The sequence below is a fragment of the Oncorhynchus clarkii genome, unplaced genomic scaffold (genome assembly GCF_045791955.1).
Source record: "Oncorhynchus clarkii lewisi isolate Uvic-CL-2024 unplaced genomic scaffold, UVic_Ocla_1.0 unplaced_contig_9663_pilon_pilon, whole genome shotgun sequence".
NCBI classification, from domain to species: Eukaryota; Metazoa; Chordata; class Actinopteri; order Salmoniformes; family Salmonidae; genus Oncorhynchus; species Oncorhynchus clarkii.
The window spans coordinates 1-25680 of NW_027258271.1; the positions used below are offsets into that span (position 1 = coordinate 1).

Consider the following 25680-nt stretch of genomic DNA (forward strand, 5'->3'; position numbering starts at 1 on the left):
ACTGGTACTCCCTGTATATAGCTGTACATTGATCTGGTACTCCCTGTATATAGCTCCACATTGATCTGGCACTCCCTGTATATAGCTCTACGTTGATCTGGTACTCCCTGTATATAGCTCTACATTGATCTGGTACTCCCTGTATATAGCTCCACATTGACCTGGTACTCCCTGTATAAATCAAATCAAATCAAATTGTATTTGTCACATACACATGGTTAGCAGATGTTAATGCGAGTGTAGCGAAATGCTTGTGCTTCTAGTTCCGACAATGCAGTAATAACCAACAAGTAATCTAACTAACAATACCAAAACTACTGTCTTATACACAGTGTAAGGGGATAAAGAATATGTACATAAGGATATATGAATGAGTGATGGTACAGAGCAGCATAGGCAGGATACAGTAGATGGTATCGAGTACAGTATATACATGAGGTGAGTATGTAAACAAAGTGGCATAGTTAAAGTAGCTAGTGATACATGTATTACATAAGGATGCAGTCGATGATATAGAGTACAGTATATACGTATGCATATGAGATAAATAATGTAGGGTAAGTAACATTATATAAGGTAGCATTGTTTAAAGTGGCTAGTGATATATTTACATCATTTCCCATCAATTCCCATTATTAAAGTGGCTGGAGTTGAGTCAGTGTCAGTGTCAGTGTGTTGGCAGCAGCCACTCAATGTTAGTGGTGGCTGTTTAAGAGTCTGATGGCCTTGAGATAGAAGCTGTTTTTCAGTCTCTCGGTCCCAGCTTTGATGCACCTGTACTGACCTCGCCTTCTGGATGATAGCGGGGTGAACAGGCAGTGGCTCGGGTGGTTGACGTCCTCGATGATCTTTATGGCCTTCCTGTAACATCGGGTGGTGTAGGTGTCCTGGAGGGCAGGTAGTTTGCCCCCGGTGATGCGTTGTGCAGACCTCACTACCCTCTGGAGAGCCTTACGGTTGTGGGCGGAGCAGTTGCCGTACCAGGCGGTGATACAGCCCGCCAGGATGCTCTCGATTGTGCATCTGTAGAAGTTTGTGAGTGCTTTTGGTGACAAACCGAATTTCTTCAGCCTCCTGAGGTTGAAGAGGCGCTGCTGCGCCTTCTTCACGATGCTGTCTGTGTGAGTGGACCAATTCAGTTTGTCTGTGATGTGTATGCAGAGGAACTTAAAACTTGCTACCCTCTCCACTACTGTTCCATCGATGTGGATAGGGGGGTGTTCCCTCTGCTGTTTCCTGAAGTCCACAATCATCTCCTTAGTTTTGTTGACGTTGAGTGTGAGGTTATTTTCCTGACACCAGACTCCGAGGGCCCTCACCTCCTCCCTGTAGGCCGTCTCGTCGTTGTTGGTAATCAAGCCTACCACTGTTGTGTCGTCCGCAAACTTGATGATTGAGTTGGAGGCGTGCGTGGCCACGCAGTCGTGGGTGAACAGGGAGTACAGGAGAGGGCTCAGAACGCACCCTTGTGGGGCCCCAGTGTTGAGGATCAGCGGGGTGGAGATGTTGTTGCCTACCCTCACCACCTGGGGGCGGCCCATCCGGAAGTCCAGTACCCAGTTGCACAGGGTGGGGTCGAGACCCAGGGTCTCGAGCTTGATGACGAGCTTGGAGGGTACTATGGTGTTGAATGTCGAGCTGTAGTCGATGAACAGCATTCTCACATAGGTATTCCTCTTGTCCAGATGGGTTAGGGCAGTGTGCAGTGTGGTTGAGATTGCATCGTCTGTGGACCTATTTGGGCGGTAAGCAAATTGGAGTGGGTCTAGGGTGTCGGGTAGGGTGGAGGTGATATGGTCCTTGACTAGTCTCTCAAAGCACTTCATGATGACGGAAGTGAGTGCTACGGGGCGGTAGTCGTTTAGCTCAGTTACCTTAGCTTTCTTGGGAACAGGAACAATGGTGGCCCTCTTGAAGTATATATATCTATATTGATCTGGTACACCCTGTATATAGCTCCACATTGATCTGGTACTGGTACTCCCTGTATATAGCTCTACATTGATCTGGCACTGGTACTCCCTGTATATAGCTCTACATTGATCTGGCACTGGTACTCCCTGTATATAGCTCTACATTGATCTGGTACTCCCTGTATATAGCTCCACATTGATCTGGTACTGGTACTCCCTGTATATAGCTCCACATTGATCTGGTACTGGTACTCCCTGTATATAGCTCCACATTGATCTGGTACTGGTACTCCCTGTATATAGCTCCACATTGATCTGGTACTGGTACTCCCTGTATATAGCTCCACATTGATCTGGTACTGGTACTTCCTGTATATTTCTCCACGTTGATCTGGTACTTCCTGTATAAAGCTCCACATTGATCTGGTACTTCCTGTATATAGCTCCACATTGATCTGGTACTTCCTGTATATAGCTCCACATTGATCTGGTACTGGTACTTCCTGTATATAGCTCCACATTGATCTGGTACTTCCTGTATATAGCTCCACATTGATCTGGTACTTCCTGTATATAGCTCCACATTGATCTGGTACTTCCTGTATATAGCTCCACTGCATCATTGGGAAGATAACATCTGACAACTACATTTTGACTATATTCCCTTTGTAGTGAACTACATTTGACCAGAGTCCTAGGTGCACTATATAGGGAATAGGGTGGCAGAGTCCTAGGGGCACTACATAGGGAATAGGATGGTAGAGTCCTAGGGGCACTACATAGGGAATAGGATGGTAGAGTCCTAGGGGCACTACATAGGGAATAGGATGGTAGAGTCCTAGGGGCACTACATAGGGAATAGAATGGCAGAGTCCTAGGGGCACTATATAGGGAATAGGATGGTAGAGTCCTAGGGGCACTATATAGGGAATAGGGTGCCAGAGTCCTAGGGGCACTATATAGGGAATAGGATGGCAGAGTCCTAGGGGCACTACATAGGGAATAGGGTGGCAGAGTCCTAGGGGCACTACATAGGGAATAGGGTGCCAGAGTCCTAGGGGCACTATATAGGGAATAGGGTGCCAGAGTCCTAGGGGCACTATATAGGGAATAGGGTGCCAGAGTCCTAGGGGCACTATATAGGGAATAGGGTGCCAGAGTCCTAGGGGCACTATATAGGGAATAGGATGGCAGAGTCCTAGGGGCACTACATAGGGAATAGGATGGTAGAGTCCTAGGGGCACTACATAGGGAATAGGATGGTAGAGTCCTAGGGGCACTACATAGGGAATAGGGTGGCAGAGTCCTAGGGGCACTACATAGGGAATAGGGTGCCAGAGTCCTAGGGGCACTACATAGGGAATAGGGTGCCAGAGTCCTAGGGGCACTACATAGGGAATAGGGTGCCAGAGTCCTAGGGGTACTATATAGGGAATAGGGTGCCAGAGTCCTAGGGGCACTACATAGGGAATAGGATGGCAGAGTCCTAGGGGCACTACATAGGGAATAGGATGGTAGAGTCCTAGGGGCACTATATAGGGAATAGGATGGCAGAGTCCTAGGGGCACTACATAGGGAATAGGATGGCAGAGTCCTAGGGGCACTACATAGGGAATAGGATGGCAGAGTCCTAGGGGCACTATATAGGGAATAGGATGGCAGAGTCCTAGGGGCACTATATAGGGAATAGGATGGCAGAGTCCTAGGGGCACTACATAGGGAATAGGATGGTAGAGTCCTAGGGGCACTATATAGGGAATAGGGTGCCAGAGTCCTAGGGGCACTACATAGGGGATAGGGTGCCATTGCGGATGGATACTCCATAGTTTTAGAATCTACGGAGGCCTTGTGCAACAAGTGCCATGGTCTTATTGGACGCTCCCAAGCACTGAGTCCCGATGTGAGTCACTCAAGCCTGAGGTTAGAGGTCAGGGGTCAGTCAACTAATATCATGCATCATGGCAGCTCAGGATTTAATATAAGATATGATCACATCATACCTAGATGGTGAGCTGGGTACATCTCTGTGAATATGACAAGACTTCTCACACTGTGCACTTAAAAAAAAAAAAAAAAAACGCTAGTCAACTTATTTGTTTCTATGAATCCTTCATAAGACTGTCATTACAGCTCGTGGTAGTATAATGGACGACAGCCATGCAGAGACACACAGTGAGCTCATGTCGAGACAGTGAAGACGCAGTCTCTTACCTGGGTAGTCATCAGAGACGTGCACAGAGTACGACACCCTGAGGGAGAAGAGAGGAATCATTACCACATAATATCACCGTTATCATCCATCAAATTCCTTTACAAAAGCCCCCTTTCACGTCAACAGTTGTCAGAGTGACAGAACGAGGCAGGTGTGAACAGTAGCTATCAAGAGTTACAGTAAATGGAAGAAAAACAATACCCAGAAACCAGTTGGGCTTAAAAAACCAGTGCATTACTGTATTGTCTCTCCTGTGATCTGAGTGTGTAGGCTTCAATAAGATCCTAAATGAACCTGACGCAATAGTTCCTGGTTGACTTAACACTGGAGCCGGTGAAACTGGAAGCCTGAGCGGCTCTGTGTGGCTCAATGGATCATAAGGCGCATTGGCAGCCAGCCCCCCTTTGGCCCATTTCCTCACTCCCACCCCACCCCCATACTCCACGACCCAGCGATGGCTGGCTGATGGTCACAGTGCAGTACATTAATCTCTTAGCTACTTCATGTTGCTAACATATTCATTCTTCACCTATTTCGGTTTGATTTAGAAGATTATGTTGCACAAACAACATGCAGATTAAGGCCTACACCATCACTGGTATCAGGCTGTATAGCTAGCTACGCTTGCTCTGACTCAGAACATTGATTAACTAGCTAGCTACGCTTGCTCTGACTCAGAACATTGAATAACTAGCTAGCTACGCTTGCTCTGACTCAGAACATTGATTAACTAGCTAGCCAGCAGCTAACTAAACTCAGCAAAAAAAGAAACGTCCCTTTTTCAGGACCCTGTCTTTCAAAGATAATTTGTAAAAATGAAGCATAAACAATTAATGAACTGTGGAACGGTCATTAAGACACTAACAGCTTACACACGGTAGGCAATTAAGATCACAGTTATGAAAACTTAGGACACTAAAGAGGCCTTTCTACTGAAAAACACCAAAAGAAAGATGCCCAGGGTCCTTGCTCATCTGCGTGAACGTGCCTTGCAGCATGCCTAAGGAGGCATGAGGACTGCAGATGTGGCCAGGGCAATAAATTGCAATGTTCGTACTGTGAGATGCTTAATACAGCACTACAGGGAGACAGGACGGACAGCTGATCATCCTCGCAGTGGCAGACCACATGTAACAACACCTGCACAGGATCGGTACGTCCGAACATCACACCTGCGGGACAGGTACAGGATGGCAACAACAACTGCCCGAGTTACAGCAGGAACGCACAATCCCTTTATCAGTGCTCAGACTAGAGGTCGACCGGCTTGGCCGATTAAATAGGGCCGATTTCAAGTTTCATAACAATCTATACTCTGTATTTTTTTGGATGCCGATTATAGCTGATTACATTGCACGAGGAAACTGTGCGGCAGGCTGAACACCTGTTATGCGAGTGCAGCAAGGAGCCAAGGTAAGTTGCTAGCTAGCATTAAACTTATCTTATAAAAAACAAACACAAGGGGCGCTGTTTTCAAACATCACTGATACTCTGTAATCCGAAGGTTAGCAATGCTAACAAGTACATGTAAAATCCTATAGAGAATGATAACTAAAAAGCTAACGAACGTATTGCGAACATTTTATCGTCTCTGACCCAAACTATACAAAATGTCACTCCCAGTTTGCTGCAACGCACAAAGCAAATAATTACACAACAAGGCTCTTGATCCAGGAGGGGATTCTCTGCTGTTACCAAGAGAAGATTAATAAATGGAAGAAGCTAACCACTAAAATGCATCTTGTTATGCTCATTACACATTAGCAAACCAAATGCACCACTGCAGAGCATTTACCACATTTCAAACAGTTAACTAAATAGTTATAAAAAGGTCTCTAGCTATTTAGTTGCGAATTCCTATAATGTAACTAGATCACCTGATGCGTACCACAGCAAGTGATGGAACGGCTCACATCGTTATTGTTATTTGTTGTAAACAAAACACCACAGGGCTGAGGACAGGTGAAATGAAGAACACGACCTTCTTTATCTCCTTAAAAAGGTACAAGAGTGACCTCGGGTATTTACTTAAAAAAGTGGCTACAAATATTTACATTTCTTTAAAAAAACTGAAATTTAACGGTATTGGAAAACCATCCCATGGCCCAATACACTGGTTAAATACAGTTGAAGTCAGAAGATTACATGAACGAGTTTTAATGACTCCAACATAAGTGTTTCAACCATTCAACAAATTTCTTGTTAACAAACTATAGTTTTGGCAAGTCGGTTAGGATATCTACTTTGTGCATGACACAAGTCATTTTTCCAACAAATTGTTTACAGACAGATTATTTCACTTATAATTCACTGTATCACAATTCCAGTGGGTCGGAAGTTTACATACACTAAGTTGACTGTGCCTTTAAAAAGCTTGGGAAATTCCAGAAAGCATGTCATGGCTTCAGAAGCTTCTGATAGGCTAATTGACATAATTTGAGTCAATTGGAGGGGTACCTGTGGATGTTTTTCAAGGGCTACCTTCAAAACTCAGTGACACTTTGCTTGACAACATGGGAAAATCAAAAGAAAATCAGCCAATCAGACAAGCTAGCAAGCTCATCCTTGGGAGCAATTTCCAAACGCCTGAAGGTACCACGTTCATCTGTACAAACAATAGTACGCAAGTATAAACACCATGGGACCACGCAGCAGTCATACTGCTCAGGAAGGAGATGCGTTCTGTCTCCTAGAGATTAACTTACTTTGGTGCGAAAAGTGCAAATCAATCCCAGAACAACAGCAAAGAACCTTGTGAAGATGCTGGAGGAAACAGGTACAAAAGTATCTATATCCACAGTAAAACGAGTACTATATCGACCTAACCTGAAAGGCCGCTCAGCAAGGAAGAAACCACTGCTCCAAAACCGACATAAAAAAGCCAGACTACGGTTTGCAACTGCACATGAGGACAAAGATCATACTTTTTGGAGAAATGTCCTCTGGTCTGATGAAACAAAAATAGACCTGTTTGGCCATCATGAACATCGTTATGTTTGGAGGAAAAAGGTGAACCGTGAACCGCACGGGGGGTGGCAGCATCATGTTGTGGGGGTGCCTTGCTGCAGGAGGGACTGGTGCACTTCACAAAATAGATGGCATCATCAGAAAGGGAAATTATGTGGATGTATTGAAGCAACATCTCAAGACATCAGTCAGGAAGTTAAAGCTTGGTCGCAAATTAGTCTTCCAAATGGACAATGACCCCAAAGAAACTTCCAAAGTTGTGGCAAAATGGCTTAAGGACAACAAAGGCAAGGTATTGGAGTGGCCATCACAAAGCCCTGACCTCAATTCCACAGAAAATTTGTGGGCAGAACTGAAAAAGTGTGTGCGAGCAAGGAGGCCTTCAAACCTGACTCAGTTACACCAGCTCTGTCAGGAGGAATGAGCCAAAATTCACCCAACTTATTGTGGGAAGCTTGTGGAAGGCTACCCAAAACGCTTGACCCAAGATAAACAATTAAAAGGCCATGCTTGGACTGAAAACCCACAGGACTGTAGATCTCCAGGAAGAGGGTTGGACTGAAAACCTACAGGACTGTAGATCTCCAGGAAGAGGGTTGGACTGAAAAGGCTATTGATGCACGCTTCCAGGAGAAGAGGTTGTGTCTGTGTGCTGTAGATAAATGTAGGATCTGATTTAGTCTTGTCACCCAGAACAACCTACTGTTCCTGTTCCACATTACTGCTTTCTGCAGTTTGTTGTCCCAGCGTCTTAAAAATCAGTTGTCTGACCACAACAGACATTGCTCCCTTGCCTCCCTCACATTCGCAGGGCCAGAGCACTGTAGAAGTCTGGGTCGTTTGTTGTCTACCTGGTGGGAGGCTAAAGCCAGCAGAGACCATCTGAAGGGCATTTTAAAAACACTAGATCTGGCTAGGGAGCCAGTGGGACCCTGTTAATCTTCGAAGTGACAGGACCCGTTGATTGCTGCTAATCAAAAACTCAAAGTTTGGAGTGACAGAATTTGACTTGATGAAATGACAACTCAGTCAGCAGCTAATGTCTTAATCCAACGATGACATATGTTCCTCAGACATCGGCGTAGTGTAGACTATAGACAGATGCTAGCGTAGTCCCTCTCTGTGTGTGTAAAATTACAGATTTACCTGATTTGTTTAAGCATATAATTGTTAACTATTAATATTAACAATAGTAAGACATGTATATTCTACCAATGCTGTTGTTTTGATTAAAGATGGTTCCCCTTTTCAATGTTCACTCCCTGCCGCTGGTCTGGGCTTATGGTCAAGGCCATGGGATAGAGATAAACTTGAGGAACAGGATAGACCTGTAATGTCCCAATCGTCTTTGCTTTTGAGTAACTTGGTCACACGGCATAAAGACGAAGAGCCTCTCAGAGTGACCACAGTTCTTCAGTCCATCCTGTTCTTTTTGCTATCTTCCACGGGCACAGCTGTGTAGTGACATGAAGTGAACAGAGACTGAGCTTGACAAGTCAATCAGCAGAAAGGAGTAACGCTATAGTTTGTTTGTACACTATGACCTCACACACCCCATTCACAGAGCCACAAGAAGAAAACAAGGTAGCTTATGATGCCCAGATCTGCCGGGGACAGGTGGAACCAACCATGAATAAGAAGTTTTCGGTTGTTTCTATGTAAACACCTTGAGTTTCAGTATTATTCGGGTTCGCAAAGATCACTGGTCAATGACCAGCTCCATTATTACAATAATTAATCGATATTAAAAAGTTGATTGTTTGAAGAAATTGAAAGTCTCTTCTCCCTTACTTGATTAGAAATTCCACGACACAATACATATTTCCTTCTTTTGTGGGCCTAGTTTTACAGTGGCCTGGAAAATCATGGTTTACTACAGGCCACATCAGGCCTGCAAGTCACATTACTCTGGATGGCAAAGTGATGTGTAATTCCTATTGGAATCCAGCCTGAGAAAATCCAGCCATTTGGATATATATTTTTTTTAATTCACAATGACTGCCAGGGTTGGGAAGACTATGATATGAGACGACCTTAAAACATCTAAACAAACATTTAGGTTACGGTTGCAATAAGTCCAAGTAACAGATTGGAATAGTTTAGAAAAATGTATGCCATTTATATATATATATATATATATATATATATATATATATATATATATATAAATGTATGTAATTTATATATATAATTTATATATGAGTAGAGTAAGATTAAAATCAATGCAAAAAAATGTAGAATTTTGTTTCAATATCTAGAAAATGTAAGGAAGGATATCAACCTGCAATATAACGCCGAGCATGGTTTTGGTTGAACTCTGGTTATTAACACCAACACTGGGGTTATTTTTTACACCACTGAGTGTTAAATTTAACTCTTCAATCAACACTAGAAATGCTACACAGCAAAATCAATACTAGTTAACACTGGTCAATTTGCTGTGTGCCATGAAAAGGGTTATTCTGGAAAACCGTAGAGGCCACGTCAAGAAACCCACGTTTAACTAAAGGTTCTTAAAAAATAATAATAATAATAATGTTTTTAAATAATAATAAAAAATAAAATAATCAGGTAAGAGTTTACCTTTAAGAGCAGAGGAAGAACCATTTAAGAACTAGGACTGACCCCCATTTAGTCAAGCGGTCGATTGTTTGGTCAATAGGCTGCGGGTTGACCGATGTGTATTTAGTCGTGCAGTGACAAAATAAATGAATCATGGCACAGGAGACACCTGTCTGTTACACGTCTCTCTCCAGAACGTGAATTGTTTGGTGAATAGGCTGCGGGTTGACCGATGTGTATTTAGTCGTGCAGTGGCAAATAGACAACAAAATAAATGAATCATGGCACAGGAGACACCTGTCTGTTACACGTCTCTCTCCAGAACGTGAATTGTTTGTCCTTTGATTGTTAGTGTTGATAAATTCCTCAAATCACCAGTAGTAGCCTACATTAACCGTTAATTTCCATCACCTCTAATGTACAATGTTTGATTACATTATTTCAACAAACGTTAAACCCATTGAGTTGCAATAATCACGTAGCCAATTAGTGAAGAGAAAGAATCCTGCTAAAGCGTTCAATGCCACGATTCAGAGAAGGGCACAGGGTCAGATGTGATGGGTCTTTTATAAGTGTCTAGCAGAGAGTCAATCAGCTCTTTTGAAATCCAGTTTCAACTGTTCAGAGCTGCTCTTCATTATGTCATTAGAACCCAAATGGACTACGATAGAATCAATGTCCATGTCCTGACGTAGTCCATTCAGGAGCAGCTTAGTAATGTCATTTACTCCAGCTCTGGGATATAGGACATTGTTTTTTCACCAGGAACGGTCACATTTCTTACCGTGAAGCTGTCCAAAATCACGGCTGGCGAGAAGGACGAGGAAATCCGCCCACTCCCACGCTTCACAGGATCCGGTTGCCGACGTCGATTTCAATATCGTAGTAGTAAAACAGGTCGCAAAACACAGGCAGCCCCAGTGACTAAGGTTCCTCAAACGTATTTAAAAACATTTATTGCTCTGAACCAGTGGAAACGTCACAAAATACCTGATTACTTCTTATCCCTTTCCACAAATAGTCCACAGCTGTGTCTGTCCCGAGCTCACTGGCAAAGGAAACTGAGGGCCCAGAATATTTTATAAAATGCTGCAAGTTTGCTAGCGTTCAGGCCGGACACAGTTGATACAATGTTTCAAGTTGATTGCAGAGCCAATTTGATGTATATCCTATACATATTTGTTTTAAAATCAGGATATTGTCTACCCGCAGGCTGCAATGTTTCTATTTGTTGGCTTTATGTATGCTATTTTTACACAGTTACGTTTAGATTCGTATAATTCTTAATTGAATGTAGGCTAACCACATGATAATGATTTTGAGATAGACTATTATAAATTATAACTGGCACAGAGACCAGTAGAAATGGTAGGCAGGCAGAATCAGCGAAGGCCAGCAGCATGAGGAGGGGTCAGGTAATCTTGATCTCTGGCTCCCTCTTACTTATTTAATCAAACTGTGTGCTTCAAAAAAAAAACAGACAAGTTCAGTACATATAGTTGATTTATTATTAAAACACATAGGGTGTGTCTATATATGGGAAAGAATACACATTTTAAAAAAGACGACGGCTCTCGGGGACAAGCCTATTAAAGAACCTTTTTTTTTAGAGTAGACTTCAGATGTTTCTCACAAGTGTCTGAATGTTACAGTAGACAGGAAACATGTGACTTCCCTGTTCTACCACAATGACACAGAGTCCACACACACACACACACACACACACACAAAGAAACGACAGGAAGTAGAGTCTTGGTTGAGAAACAAAAAAAGGCCTCATTGCTTTCGATGCACTTTGGAAAAAAACTGTCTGCTTCAGAGTGACTGATGTCTGTCAACCGGCCCTTACAGGTCCTTTTGAAATAAAGTACTGCCAGATGTCTGTCAACCGGGCCTTACAGGTCCTTTTGAAATAAAGTACTGCCAGATGTCTGTCAACCGGCCCTTACAGGTCCTTTTGAAATAAAGTACTGCCAGATGTCTGTCAACCGGCCCTTACAGGTCTTTCCTTTTGAAATAAAGTACTGCCAGATGTCTGTCAACCAGCCCTTACAGGTCTTTCCTTTTGAAATAAAGTACTGCCAGATGTCTGTCAACCGGCCCTTACAGGTCCTTTTGAAATAAAGTACTGCCAGATGTCTGTCAACCGGCCCTTACAGGTCTTTCCTTTTGAAATAAAGTACTGCCAGATGTCTGTCAACCGGCCCTTACAGGTCTTTCCTTTTGAAATAAAGTACTGCCAGATGTCTGTCAACCGGGCCGTACAGGTCCTTTTGAAATAAGGTACTGCCTGATGTCTGTCAACCGGCCCTTACAGGTCCTTTTGAAATAAAGTACTGCCAGATGTCTGTCAACCAGCCCTTACAGGTCTTTCCTTTTGAAATAAAGTACTGCCAGATGTCTGTCAACCGGCCCTTACAGGTCCTTTTGAAATAAGGTACTGCCAGATGTCTGTCAACCGGCCCTTACAGGTCCTTTTGAAATAAGGTACTGCCAGATGTCTGTCAACCAGCCCTTACAGGTCTTTCCTTTTGAAATAAAGTACTGCCAGATGTCTGTCAACCGGCCCTTACAGGTCCTTTTGAAATAAAGTACTGCCAGATGTCTGTCAACCAGCCCTTACAGGTCTTTCCTTTTGAAATAAAGTACTGCCAGATGTCTGTCAACCAGCCCTTACAGGTCTTTCCTTTTGAAATAAAGTACTGCCAGATGTCTGTCAACCAGCCCTTACAGGTCCTTTTGAAATAAAGTACTGCCAGATGTCTGTCAACCAGCCCTTACAGGTCCTTTTGAAATAAAGTACTGCCTGATGTCTGTCAACCGGCCCTTACAGGTCTTTCCTTTTGAAATAAAGTACTGCCAGATGTCTGTCAACCGGCCCTTACAGGTCTTTCCTTTTGAAATAAAGTACTGCCAGATGTCTGTCAACCGGCCCTTACAGGTCTTTCCTTTTGAAATAAAGTACTGCCAGATGTCTGTCAACCAGCCCTTACAGGTCTTTCCTTTTGAAATAAAGTACTGCCAGATGTCTGTCAACCGGCCCTTACAGGTCTTTCCTTTTGAAATAAAGTACTGCCAGATGTCTGTCAACCGGCCCTTACAGGTCTTTCCTTTTGAAATAAAGTACTGCCAGATGTCTGTCAACCGGCCCTTACAGGTCTTTCCTTTTGAAATAAAGTACTGCCAGATGTCTGTCAACCGGTCCTTACAGGTCTTTCCTTTTGAAATAAAGTACTGCCAGATGTCTGTCAACCGGCCCTTACAGGTCTTTCCTTTTGAAATAAAGTACTGCCAGATGTCTGTCAACCGGCCCTTACAGGTCCTTTTGAAATAAAGTACTGCCAGATGTCTGTCAACCAGCCCTTACAGGTCCTTTTGAAATAAAGTACTGCCAGATGTCTGTCAACCAGCCCTTACAGGTCCTTTTGAAATAAAGTACTGCCTGATGTCTGTCAACCGGCCCTTACAGGTCCTTTTGAAATAAAGTACTGCCAGAAGTCTGTCAACCGGCCCTTACAGGTCTTTCCTTTTGAAATAAAGTACTGCCTGATGTCTGTCAACCGGCCCTTACAGGTCTTTCCTTTTGAAATAAAGTACTGCCAGATGTCTGTCAACCGGCCCTTACAGGTCTTTCCTTTTGAAATAAAGTACTGCCAGATGTCTGTCAACCGGCCCTTACAGGTCCTTTTGAAATAAAGTACTGCCAGATGTCTGTCAACCGGCCCTTACAGGTCCTTTTGAAATAAAGTACTGCCAGATGTCTGTCAACCGGCCCTTACAGGTCCTTTTGAAATAAAGTACTGCCAGATGTCTGTCAACCGGCCCTTAAAGGTCCTTTTGAAATAAAGTACTGCCAGATGTCTGTCAACCGGCCCTTACAGGTCTTTCCTTTTGAAATAAAGTACTGCCAGATGTCTGTCAACCGGCCCTTACAGGTCCTTTTGAAATAAAGTACTGCCAGATGTCTGTCAACCGGCCCTTAAAGGTCCTTTTGAAATAAAGTACTGCCAGATGTCTGTCAACCGGCCCTTACAGGTCTTTCCTTTTGAAATAAAGTACTGCCAGATGTCTGTCAACCGGCCCTTACAGGTCTTTCCTTTTGAAATAAAGTACTGCCAGATGTCTGTCAACCGGCCCTTACAGGTCTTTCCTTTTGAAATAAAGTACTGCCAGATGTCTGTCAACCGGGCAGTACAGGTCCTTTTGAAATAAGGTACTGCCTGATGTCTGTCAACCGGCCCTTACAGGTCCTTTTGAAATAAAGTACTGCCAGATGTCTGTCAACCGGCCCTTACAGGTCTTTCCTTTTGAAATAAAGTACTGCCAGATGTCTGTCAACCGGGCCGTACAGGTCCTTTTGAAATAAGGTACTGCCTGATGTCTGTCAACCGGCCCTTACAGGTCCTTTTGAAATAAAGTACTGCCAGATGTCTGTCAACCGGCCCTTCCAGGTCTTTCCTTTTGAAATAAAGTACTGCCAGATGTCTGTCAACCGGGCCTTACAGGTCTTTCCTTTTGAAATAAAGTACTGCCAGATGTCTGTCAACCGGCCCTTACAGGTCCTTTTGAAATAAAGTACAGCCAGATGTCTGTCAACCGGCCCTTACAGGTCTTTCCTTTTGAAATAAAGTACTGCCAGATGTCTGTCAACCGGCCCTTACAGGTCCTTTTGAAATAAAGTACTGCCAGATGTCTGTCAACCGGCCCTTACAGGTCTTTCCTTTTGAAATAAAGTACTGCCAGATGTCTGTCAACCGGCCCTTACAGGTCTTTCCTTTTGAAATAAAGTACTGCCAGATGTCTGTCAACCGGGCCGTACAGGTCCTTTTGAAATAAGGTACTGCCTGATGTCTGTCAACCGGCCCTTACAGGTCCTTTTGAAATAAAGTACTGCCAGATGTCTGTCAACCAGCCCTTACAGGTCTTTCCTTTTGAAATAAAGTACTGCCAGATGTCTGTCAACCGGCCCTTACAGGTCCTTTTGAAATAAGGTACTGCCAGATGTCTGTCAACCGGCCCTTACAGGTCCTTTTGAAATAAGGTACTGCCAGATGTCTGTCAACCAGCCCTTACAGGTCTTTCCTTTTGAAATAAAGTACTGCCAGATGTCTGTCAACCGGCCCTTACAGGTCCTTTTGAAATAAAGTACTGCCAGATGTCTGTCAACCAGCCCTTACAGGTCTTTCCTTTTGAAATAAAGTACTGCCAGATGTCTGTCAACCAGCCCTTACAGGTCTTTCCTTTTGAAATAAAGTACTGCCAGATGTCTGTCAACCAGCCCTTACAGGTCCTTTTGAAATAAAGTACTGCCAGATGTCTGTCAACCAGCCCTTACAGGTCCTTTTGAAATAAAGTACTGCCTGATGTCTGTCAACCGGCCCTTACAGGTCTTTCCTTTTGAAATAAAGTACTGCCAGATGTCTGTCAACCGGCCCTTACAGGTCTTTCCTTTTGAAATAAAGTACTGCCAGATGTCTGTCAACCGGCCCTTACAGGTCTTTCCTTTTGAAATAAAGTACTGCCAGATGTCTGTCAACCAGCCCTTACAGGTCTTTCCTTTTGAAATAAAGTACTGCCAGATGTCTGTCAACCGGCCCTTACAGGTCTTTCCTTTTGAAATAAAGTACTGCCAGATGTCTGTCAACCGGCCCTTACAGGTCTTTCCTTTTGAAATAAAGTACTGCCAGATGTCTGTCAACCAGCCCTTACAGGTCCTTTTGAAATAAAGTACTGCCAGATGTCTGTCAACCAGCCCTTACAGGTCCTTTTGAAATAAAGTACTGCCTGATGTCTGTCAACCGGCCCTTACAGGTCTTTCCTTTTGAAATAAAGTACTGCCAGATGTCTGTCAACCGGCCCTTACAGGTCTTTCCTTTTGAAATAAAGTACTGCCAGATGTCTGTCAACCGGTCCTTACAGGTCTTTCCTTTTGAAATAAAGTACTGCCAGATGTCTGTCAACCGGCCCTTACAGGTCTTTCCTTTTGAAATAAAGTACTGCCAGATGTCTGTCAACCGGCCCTTACAGGTCCTTTTGAAATAAAGTACTGCCAGATGTCTGTCAACCAGCCCTTACAGGTCCTTTTGAAATAAAGTACTGCCTGATGTCTGTCAACCGGCCCTTACAGGTCCTTTTGAAATAAAGTACTGCCAGAAGTCTGTCAACCGGCCCTTACAGGTCTTTCCTTTTGAAATAAAGTACTGCCTGATGTCTGTCAACCGGCCCTTACAGGTCTTTCCTTTTGAAATAAAGTACTGCCAGATGTCTGTCAACCGGCCCTTACAGGTCTTTCCTTTTGAAATAAAGTACTGCCAGATGTCTGTCAACCGGCCCTTACAGGTCCTTTTGAAATAAAGTACTGCCAGATGTCTGTCAACCGGCCCTTACAGGTCCTTTTGAAATAAAGTACTGCCAGATGTCTGTCAACCGGCCCTTACAGGTCCTTTTGAAATAAAGTACTGCCAGATGTCTGTCAACCGGCCCTTAAAGGTCCTTTTGAAATAAAGTACTGCCAGATGTCTGTCAACCGGCCCTTACAGGTCTTTCCTTTTGAAATAAAGTACTGCCAGATGTCTGTCAACCGGCCCTTACAGGTCCTTTTGAAATAAAGTACTGCCAGATGTCTGTCAACCGGCCCTTAAAGGTCCTTTTGAAATAAAGTACTGCCAGATGTCTGTCAACCGGCCCTTACAGGTCTTTCCTTTTGAAATAAAGTACTGCCAGATGTCTGTCAACCGGGCAGTACAGGTCCTTTTGAAATAAGGTACTGCCTGATGTCTGTCAACCGGCCCTTACAGGTCCTTTTGAAATAAAGTACTGCCAGATGTCTGTCAACCGGCCCTTACAGGTCTTTCCTTTTGAAATAAAGTACTGCCAGATGTCTGTCAACCGGGCCGTACAGGTCCTTTTGAAATAAGGTACTGCCTGATGTCTGTCAACCGGCCCTTACAGGTCCTTTTGAAATAAAGTACTGCCAGATGTCTGTCAACCGGCCCTTCCAGGTCTTTCCTTTTGAAATAAAGTACTGCCAGATGTCTGTCAACCGGCCCTTACAGGTCTTTCCTTTTGAAATAAAGTACTGCCTGATGTCTGTCAACCGGCCCTTACAGGTCTTTCCTTTTGAAATAAAGTACTGCCAGATGTCTGTCAACCGGGCCGTACAGGTCCTTTTGAGATAAGGTACTGCCAGATGTCTGTCAACCGGCCCTTACAGGTCTTTCCTTTTGAAATAAAGTACTGCCAGATGTCTGTCAACCGGCCCTTACAGGTCTTTCCTTTTGAAATAAAGTACTGCCAGATGTCTGTCAACCAGCCCTTACAGGTCCTTTTGAAATAAAGTACTGCCAGATGTCTGTCAACCAGCCCTTACAGGTCCTTTTGAAATAAAGTACTGCCTGATGTCTGTCAACCGGCCCTTACAGGTCCTTTTGAAATAAAGTACTGCCAGAAGTCTGTCAACCGGCCCTTACAGGTCCTTTTGAAATAAAGTACTGCCTGATGTCTGTCAACCGGCCCTTACAGGTCTTTCCTTTTGAAATAAAGTACTGCCAGATGTCTGTCAACCGGCCCTTACAGGTCCTTTTGAAATAAAGTACTGCCAGATGTCTGTCAACCGGCCCTTACAGGTCTTTCCTTTTGAAATAAAGTACTGCCAGATGTCTGTCAACCGGCCCTTACAGGTCCTTTTGAAATAAAGTACTGCCAGATGTCTGTCAACCGGCCCTTACAGGTCCTTTTGAAATAAAGTACTGCCAGATGTCTGTCAACCGGCCCTTACAGGTCTTTCCTTTTGAAATAAAGTACTGCCAGATGTCTGTCAACCGGCCCTTACAGGTCCTTTTGAAATAAAGTACTGCCAGATGTCTGTCAACCAGCCCTTACAGGGTTTTCCTTTTGAAATAAAGTACTGCCAGATGTCTGTCAACCGGCCCTTACAGGTCCTTTTGAAATAAAGTACTGCCAGATGTCTGTCAACCGGGCCTTACAGGTCTTTCCTTTTGAAATAAAGTACTGCCAGATGTCTGTCAACCGGCCCTTACAGGTCCTTTTGAAATAAAGTACTGCCAGATGTCTGTCAACCGGCCCTTACAGGTCCTTTTGAAATAAAGTACTGCCAGATGTCTGTCAACCGGCCCTTACAGGTCCTTTTGAAATAAAGTACTGCCAGATGTCTGTCAACCGGCCCTTACAGGTCTTTCCTTTTGAAATAAAGTACTGCCAGATGTCTGTCAACCGGCCCTTACAGGTCTTTCCTTTTGAAATAAAGTACTGCCAGATGTCTGTCAACCGGCCCTTACAGGTCTTTCCTTTTGAAATAAAGTACTGCCAGATGTCTGTCAACCGGCCCTTACAGGTCTTTCCTTTTGAAATAAAGTACTGCCAGATGTCTGCCAACCGGCCCTTACAGGTCCTTTTGAAATAAAGTACTGCCAGATGTCTGTCAACCGGCCCTTACAGGTCCTTTTGAAATAAAGTACTGCCAGATGTCTGTCAACCGGCCCTTACAGGTCCTTTTGAAATAAAGTACTGCCAGATGTCTGCCAACCGGCCCTTACAGGTCCTTTTGAAATAAAGTACTGCCAGATGTCTGTCAACCGGCCCTTACAGGTCCTTTTGAAATAAAGTACTGCCAGATGTCTGTCAACCGGCCCTTACAGGTCCTTTTGAAATAAAGTACTGCCAGATGTCTGTCAACCGGGCCTTACAGGTCCTTTTGAAATAAAGTACTGCCAGATGTCTGTCAACCGGCCCTTACAGGTCCTTTTGAAATAAAGTACTGCCAGATGTCTTTCAACCGGCCCTTACAGGTCCTTTTGAAATAAAGTACTGCCAGATGTCTGTCAACCGGCCCTTACAGGTCATTTTGAAATAAAGTACTGCCTGATGTCTGTCAACCGGCCCTTACAGGTCTTTCCTTTTGAAATAAAGTACTGCCAGATGTCTGTCAACCGGCCCTTACAGGTCCTTTTGAAATAAAGTACTGCCAGATGTCTGTCAACCGGCCCTTACAGGTCCTTTTGAAATAAAGTACTGCCAGATGTCTGTCAACCGGCCCTTACAGGTCCTTTTGAAATAAAGTACTGCCAGATGTCTGCCAACCGGCCCTTACAGGTCCTTTTGAAATAAAGTACTGCCAGATGTCTGTCAACCGGCCCTTACAGGTCTTTCCTTTTTGAAATAAAGTACTGCCTGATGTCTGTCAACCGGCCCTTACAGGTCTTTCCTTTTGAAATAAAGTACTGCCAGATGTCTGTCAACCGGCCCTTACAGGTCTTTCCTTTTGAAATAAAGTACTACCAGATGTGTCAACCGGCCCTTACAGGTCCTTTTGAAATAAAATACTGCCAGATGTCTGTCAACCAGCCCTTACAGGTCCTTTTGAAATAAAGTACTGCCAGATGTCTGTCAACCGGCCCTTACAGGTCTTTCCTTTTGAAATAAAGTACTAGACAAGACAACAAGCATGATGGTTTTTATTTTATTTTAAAGAGCTGACGGTTCCTGCCTGTCATCACCCTTAGAACCTGTGGAATGGAACCCTATATCTGAGACATTGTAGTACACAAGTAGTGTACTTTTAGAAACAATGTGTCTAATACCATTCCACTGACTCCGCTCCAGCCATTATCACGAGCCAGTCCTCCCCAATTAAGGTGCCACCAACCTCCTGTGAGATACAGGCATGATACAGGCATGATACAGGCATGATACAGGCATGATACAGGCATGATACAGGCATGATGAGCTGCATGTCATTGTGTCAGTAAGGGAAAACACTAAATGAAACCTTCTTTACTCTCTGTCTCCCTCCCTCACTCTCATAAACACACCTCTGTCTCCCTCCCTCACTCTCATACACACCTCTGTCTCCCTCCCTCACTCTCATAAACACACCTCTGTCTCCCTCCCTCACTCTCATAAACGCACCTCTCCCTCTCTGTCTCCCTCCCTCACTCTCATAAACACACCTCTCTCTCTGTCTCCCTCCCTCACTCTCATAAACACACCTCTCTCTCTGTCTCCCTCCCTCACTCTCATAAACACACCTCTCTCTCCGTCTCCCTCCCTCAGTCTCATAAACACACCTCTCTCTCCGTCTCCCTCCCTCACTCTCATAAACACACCTCTCTCTCTGTCTCCCTCCCTCACTCTCATAAACACACCTCTGTCTCCCTCCCTCACTCTCATAAACACACCTCTGTCTCCCTCCCTCCCTCTCATAAACACACCTCTGTCTCCCTCCCTCCCTCTCATAAACACACCTCTGTCTCCCTCCCTCACTCTCATAAACACACCTCTCTCTGTCTCCCTCCCTCACTCTCATAAACACACCTCTCTCTCTGTCTCCCTCCCTCACTCTCAAAAACACAACTCTCTCTCTGTCACACTCCCTCACTCTCATAAACACACCTCTCTCTCTGTCTCCCTCCCTCACTCTCATAAACACACCTCTCTCTCTGTCTCCCTCCCTCACTCTCATAAACACACCTCTCTCTCCGTCTCCCTCCCTCAGTCTCATAAACACACCTCTCTCTCCGTCTCCCTCCCTCACTCTCATAAACACACCTCTCTCTCTGTCTCCCTCCCTCACTCTCATAAACACACCTGTCTCTGTCTCCCTCCCTCACTCTCATAAACACACCTGTCTCCCTCCCTCACTCTCATAAAAACACCTCTCTCTCTGTCTCCCTCCCTCACTCTCATAAACACACCTCTCTCTGTCTCCCTCCCTCAATCTCTTAAACACACCTCTCTCTGTCTCCCTCCCTTACTCTCATAAACACACCTCTGGCTCCCTCCCTCACTCTCATAAACACACCTCTCTCTCTGTCTCCCTCCCTCACTCTCATAAACACACCTCTCTCTCTGTCTCCCTCCCTCACTCTCATAAACACACCTCTCTCTCTGTCTCCCTCCCTCACTCTCATAAACACACCTCTGTCTCCCTCCCTCACTCTCATAAACACCTCTCTCTGTCTCCCTCCCTCACTCTCATAAACACACCTCTCTCTCTGTCTCCCTCCCTCACTCTCATAAACACACCTCTCTCTCTGTCACCCTCCCTCACTCTCATAAACACACCTCTCTCTCTGTCTCCCTCCCTCACTCTCATAAACACACCTCTCTCTCTGTCTCCCTCCCTCACTCTCATAAACACACCTCTATCTCTGTCTCCCTCCCTCACTCTCATAAACACACCTCTCTCTCTGTCTCCCTCCCTCACTCTCATAAACACACCTCTCTCTCTGTCTCCCTCCCTCTCATAAACACACCTCTGTCTCCCTCCCTCACTCTCATAAACACCTCTCTCTGTCTCCCTCCCTCACTCTCATAAACACACCTCTCTCTCTGTCTCCCTCCCTCACTCTCATAAACACACCTCTCTCTCCGTCTCCCTCCCTCACTCTCATAAACACACCTCTGTCTCCCTCCCTCCCTCTCATAAACACACCTCTCTCTCTCTGTCTCCCTCCCTCACTCTCATAAACACACCTCTCTCTCTGTCTCCCTCCCTCACTCTCATAAACACACCTCTCTCTCCGTCTCCCTCCCTCACTCTCATAAACACTCCTCTCTCTGTCTCCCTCCCTCAATCTCTTAAACACACCTCTCTCTGTCTCCCTCCCTTACTCTCATAAACACACCTCTCTGTCTCCCTCCCTCACTCTCATAAACACACCTCTCTCTCCGTCTCCCTCCCTCACTCTCATAAACACACCTCTCTCTGTCTCCCTCCCTCAATCTCTTAAACACACCTCTCTCTGTCTCTCTCCCTCACTCTCATAAACACACCTCTCTCTCTCTGTCTCCCTCCCTCACTCTCAAACACACCTCTCTCTGTCTCCCTCCCTCACTCTCATAAACACCTCTCTCTCTCTGTCTCCCTCCCTCACTCTCATAAACACACCTCTCTCTGTCTCCCACCCTCACTCTCATAAACACACCTCTCTCTCTCTGTCTCCCTCCCTCACTCTCATAAACACACCTCTCTCTCTCTGTCTCCCTCCCTCACACTCATAAACACACCACTCTCTCTCTGTCTCCCTCCCTCACACTCATAAACACACCTCTCTCTCTGTCTCCCTCCCTCACTCTCATAAACACACCTCTCTCTCTCTCTGTCTCCCTCCCTCACTCTCATAAACACACACCTCTCTCTCTCTGTCTCCCTCCCTCACTCTCATAAACACACCTCTCTCTCTGTCTCCCTCCCTCACTCTCATAAACACACCTCTCTCTCTGTCTCCCTCCCTCACTCTCATAAACACACCTCTCTGTCTCCCTCCCTCACTCTCATAAACACACCTCTCTCTCTGTCTCCCTCCCTCACTCTCATAAACACACCTCTCTCTCTGTCTCCCTCCCTCACTCTCATAAACACACCTCTCTCTCTGTCTCCCTCCCTCACTCTCATAAACACACCTCTCTCTCTGTCTCCCTCCCTCACTCTCATAAACACACCGCTCTCTCTGTCTCCCTCCCTCACTCTCATAAACACACCTCTCTCTCTGTCTCCCTCCCTCACTCTCATAAACACACCTCTCTCTCTGTCTCCCTCCCTCACTCTCATAAACACACCTCTCTCTGTCTCCCTCCCTCACTCTCATAAACACACCTCTCTCTCTGTCTCCCTCCCTCACTCTCATAAACACACCTCTCTCTCTGTCTCCCTCCCTCACTCTCATAAACACACCTCTCTCTCTGTCTCCCTCCCTCACTCTCATAAACACACCTCTCTCTCTGTCTCCCTCCCTCACTCTCATAAACACACCTCTCTCTCTCTCTCCCTCCCTCACTCTCATAAACACACCTCTCTCCCTTCCTCACTCTCATAAACACACCTCTCTCCCTCCCTCACTCTCATAAACACACTCGTCTTGTAACGGTTTTGACTTGAGGTTATTATTTATAGGGGTGCCAGGTAGGTTGTGCCAACCAGAGAAAACATTGGTTTCTCCTTTTGGTTTGGGAGGGAATGAGTCCCATCTGGTCCGTCAAGTCTACACCAATACAAAGGACTTATGTAAAAGTCAGGATGGAAATAAACTTTTCATAAACCCTTAAAACATTGGAAAGAACTTCAAAAACAACTGTATTCTTTTGCGTGGGTTGTATTACCAACATAAATGATTACACACACATATAATAGTATAACAATGAGTTATGATTTCTCCAGAAATGTCCTGTACCTCGGGCCTAAAAAGAGTCCAGCCCGGTAAAGGAGTTCAGGGAACTCAAGTGACTTTTGTCACGCAATGTTTGTCCGTTCATTCCGTGTAGCGTAAACCCGGTATTAATCATACAATCAATATAACAATTATTTTACCACAGAACTTTAAAGCGTATCAACTCTTACTAAGTCCTCAACTACATCTAACTACATAAATCATATCAATTAAATACCGTATACAAAAAGGTTGTAGTCAGTCGGTCAGTCAGACAATCCAATCCGCCAACAGATCTCCAGCGGAGAAAATACACGAAGAACAGAGAGGTGTAAGTCCACGGACGCAAAGAGTGGATCCGATCCTGGGTAAACTCTCTTAGGCTACAAAACACACGGAATAGAGAAGCGTCGGGAACTGAGGGTTGAACACATCCTCAGTCACGTCTCCATCACAACCCCCACTTTTGCGCAGCTGATGCTGGCTATTTAATTGGGAATTAAAGGGAAAGCACCCTATTGGAAGGAGAACCACTATTTAATTGGGAATTAAAGGGAAAGCACCCTATTGGAAGGAGAACCACTATTTAATTGGGAATTAAAGGGAAAGCACCCTATTGGAAGGAGAACCACTATTTAATTGGGAATTAAAGGGAAAGCACCCTATTGGAAGGAGAACCACTATTTAATTGGGAATTAAAGGGAAAGCACCCTATTGGAAGGAGAACCACTATTTAATTGGGAATTAAAGGGAAAGCACCCTATTGGAAGGAGAACCACTATTTAATTGGGAATTAAAGGGAAAGCACCCTATTGGAAGGAGAACCACTATTTAATTGGGAATTAAAGGGAAAGCACCCTATTGGAAGGAGAACCACTATTTAATTGGGAATTAAAGGGAAAGCACCCTATTGGAAGGAGAACCACTATTTAATTGGGAATTAAAGGGAAAGCACCCTATTGGAAGGAGAACCACTATTTAATTGGGAATTAAAGGGAAAGCACCCTATTGGAAGGAGAACCACTATTTAATTGGGAATTAAAGGGAAAGCACCCTATTGGAAGGAGAACCACTATTTAATTGGGAATTAAAGGGAAAGCACCCTATTGGAAGGAGAAGCACTATTTAATTGGGAATTAAAGGGAAAGCACCCTATTGGAAGGAGAAGCACTATTTAATTGGGAATTAAAGGGAAAGCACCCTATTGGAAGGAGAAGCACTATTTAATTGGGAATTAAAGGGAAAGCACCCTATTGGAAGGAGAAGCACTATTTAATTGGGAATTAAAGGGAAAGCACCCTATTGGAAGGAGAACCACTATTTAATTGGGAATTAAAGGGAAAGCACCCTATTGGAAGGAGAACCACTATTTAATTGGGAATTAAAGGGAAAGCACCCTATTGGAAGGAGAACCACTATTTAATTGGGAATTAAAGGGAAAGCACCCTATTGGAAGGAGAACCACTATTTAATTGGGAATTAAAGGGAAAGCACCCTATTGGAAGGAGAACCACTATTTAATTGGGAATTAAAGGGAAAGCACCCTATTGGAAGGAGAACCACTATTTAATTGGGAATTAAAGGGAAAGCACCCTATTGGAAGGAGAAGCACTATTTAATTGGGAATTAAAGGGAAAGCACCCTATTGGAAGGAGAACCACTATTTAATTGGGAATTAAAGGGAAAGCACCCTATTGGAAGGAGAACCACTATTTAATTGGGAATTAAAGGGAAAGCACCCTATTGGAAGGAGAACCACTATTTAATTGGGAATTAAAGGGAAAGCACCCTATTGGAAGGAGAAGCACTATTTAATTGGGAATTAAAGGGAAAGCACCCTATTGGAAGGAGAAGCACTATTTAATTGGGAATTAAAGGGAAAGCACCCTATTGGAAGGAGAACCACTATTTAATTGGGAATTAAAGGGAAAGCACCCTATTGGAAGGAGAACCACTATTTAATTGGGAATTAAAGGGAAAGCACCCTATTGGAAGGAGAACCACTATTTAATTGGGAATTAAAGGGAAAGCACCCTATTGGAAGGAGAAGCACTATTTAATTGGGAATTAAAGGGAAAGCACCCTATTGGAAGGAGAAGCACTATTTAATTGGGAATTAAAGGGAAAGCACCCTATTGGAAGGAGAACCACTATTTAATTGGGAATTAAAGGGAAAGCACCCTATTGGAAGGAGAAGCACTGAGACGGTTCAGAAAAATTCAGGGCCGTCACAGTCTGTCTCCCTCACTCTCATAAACACACCCGTCTCCCTCCCTCACTCAGGTGAGTGAGGGCTGGTAGGGGATGTGAAGAGGGGACAGAGCAGGTGAGTGAGGGATGGTAGGGATTGTGAAGAGGGGACAGAGCAGGTGAGTGAGGGATGGTGGGGATGTGAAGAGGGGACAGAGCAGGTGAGTGAGGGCTGGTAGGGGATGTGAAGAGGGGACAGAGAGCAGGTGAGTGAGGGCTGGTAGGGGACAGAGCAGGTGAGTGAGGGCTGGTAGGGGACAGAGCAGGTGAGTGGGGGCTGGTAGGGGATGTGAAGAGGGGACAGAGCAGGTGAGTGAGGGCTGGTAGGGGATATGAAGAGGGGACAGAGCAGGTGAGTGAGGGCTGGTAGGGGGCATGAAGAGGGGACAGAGCAGGTGAGTGAGGGCTGGTAGGGGGCAGAGCAGGTGAGTGAGGGCTGGTAGGGGACAGAGCAGGTGAGTGAGGGCTGGTAGGGGATGTGAAGAGGGGACAGAGCAGGTGAGTGAGGGCTGGTAGGGGACAGAGAGCAGGTGAGTTAGGGCTGGTAGGGGACAGAGAGCAGGTGAGTGAGGGCTGGTAGGGGACAGAGAGCAGGTGAGTGAGGGCTGGT

The 25680-nt window shown here is 44.9% G+C and overlaps 1 long non-coding RNA gene across 1 annotated transcript in view; it reads right to left on the minus strand.

The window, feature by feature from the left end:
* Positions 1-4124: 4124 nt before the first annotated feature.
* LOC139396415 (uncharacterized) overlaps positions 4125-25680 on the minus strand; it is a 28017-nt gene continuing 6461 nt past the window's right edge. The window contains exon 3 of the long non-coding RNA XR_011630755.1: positions 4125-4162. This is a non-coding gene — a long non-coding RNA (uncharacterized lncRNA). The remainder of the gene's footprint in view (positions 4163-25680) is intronic.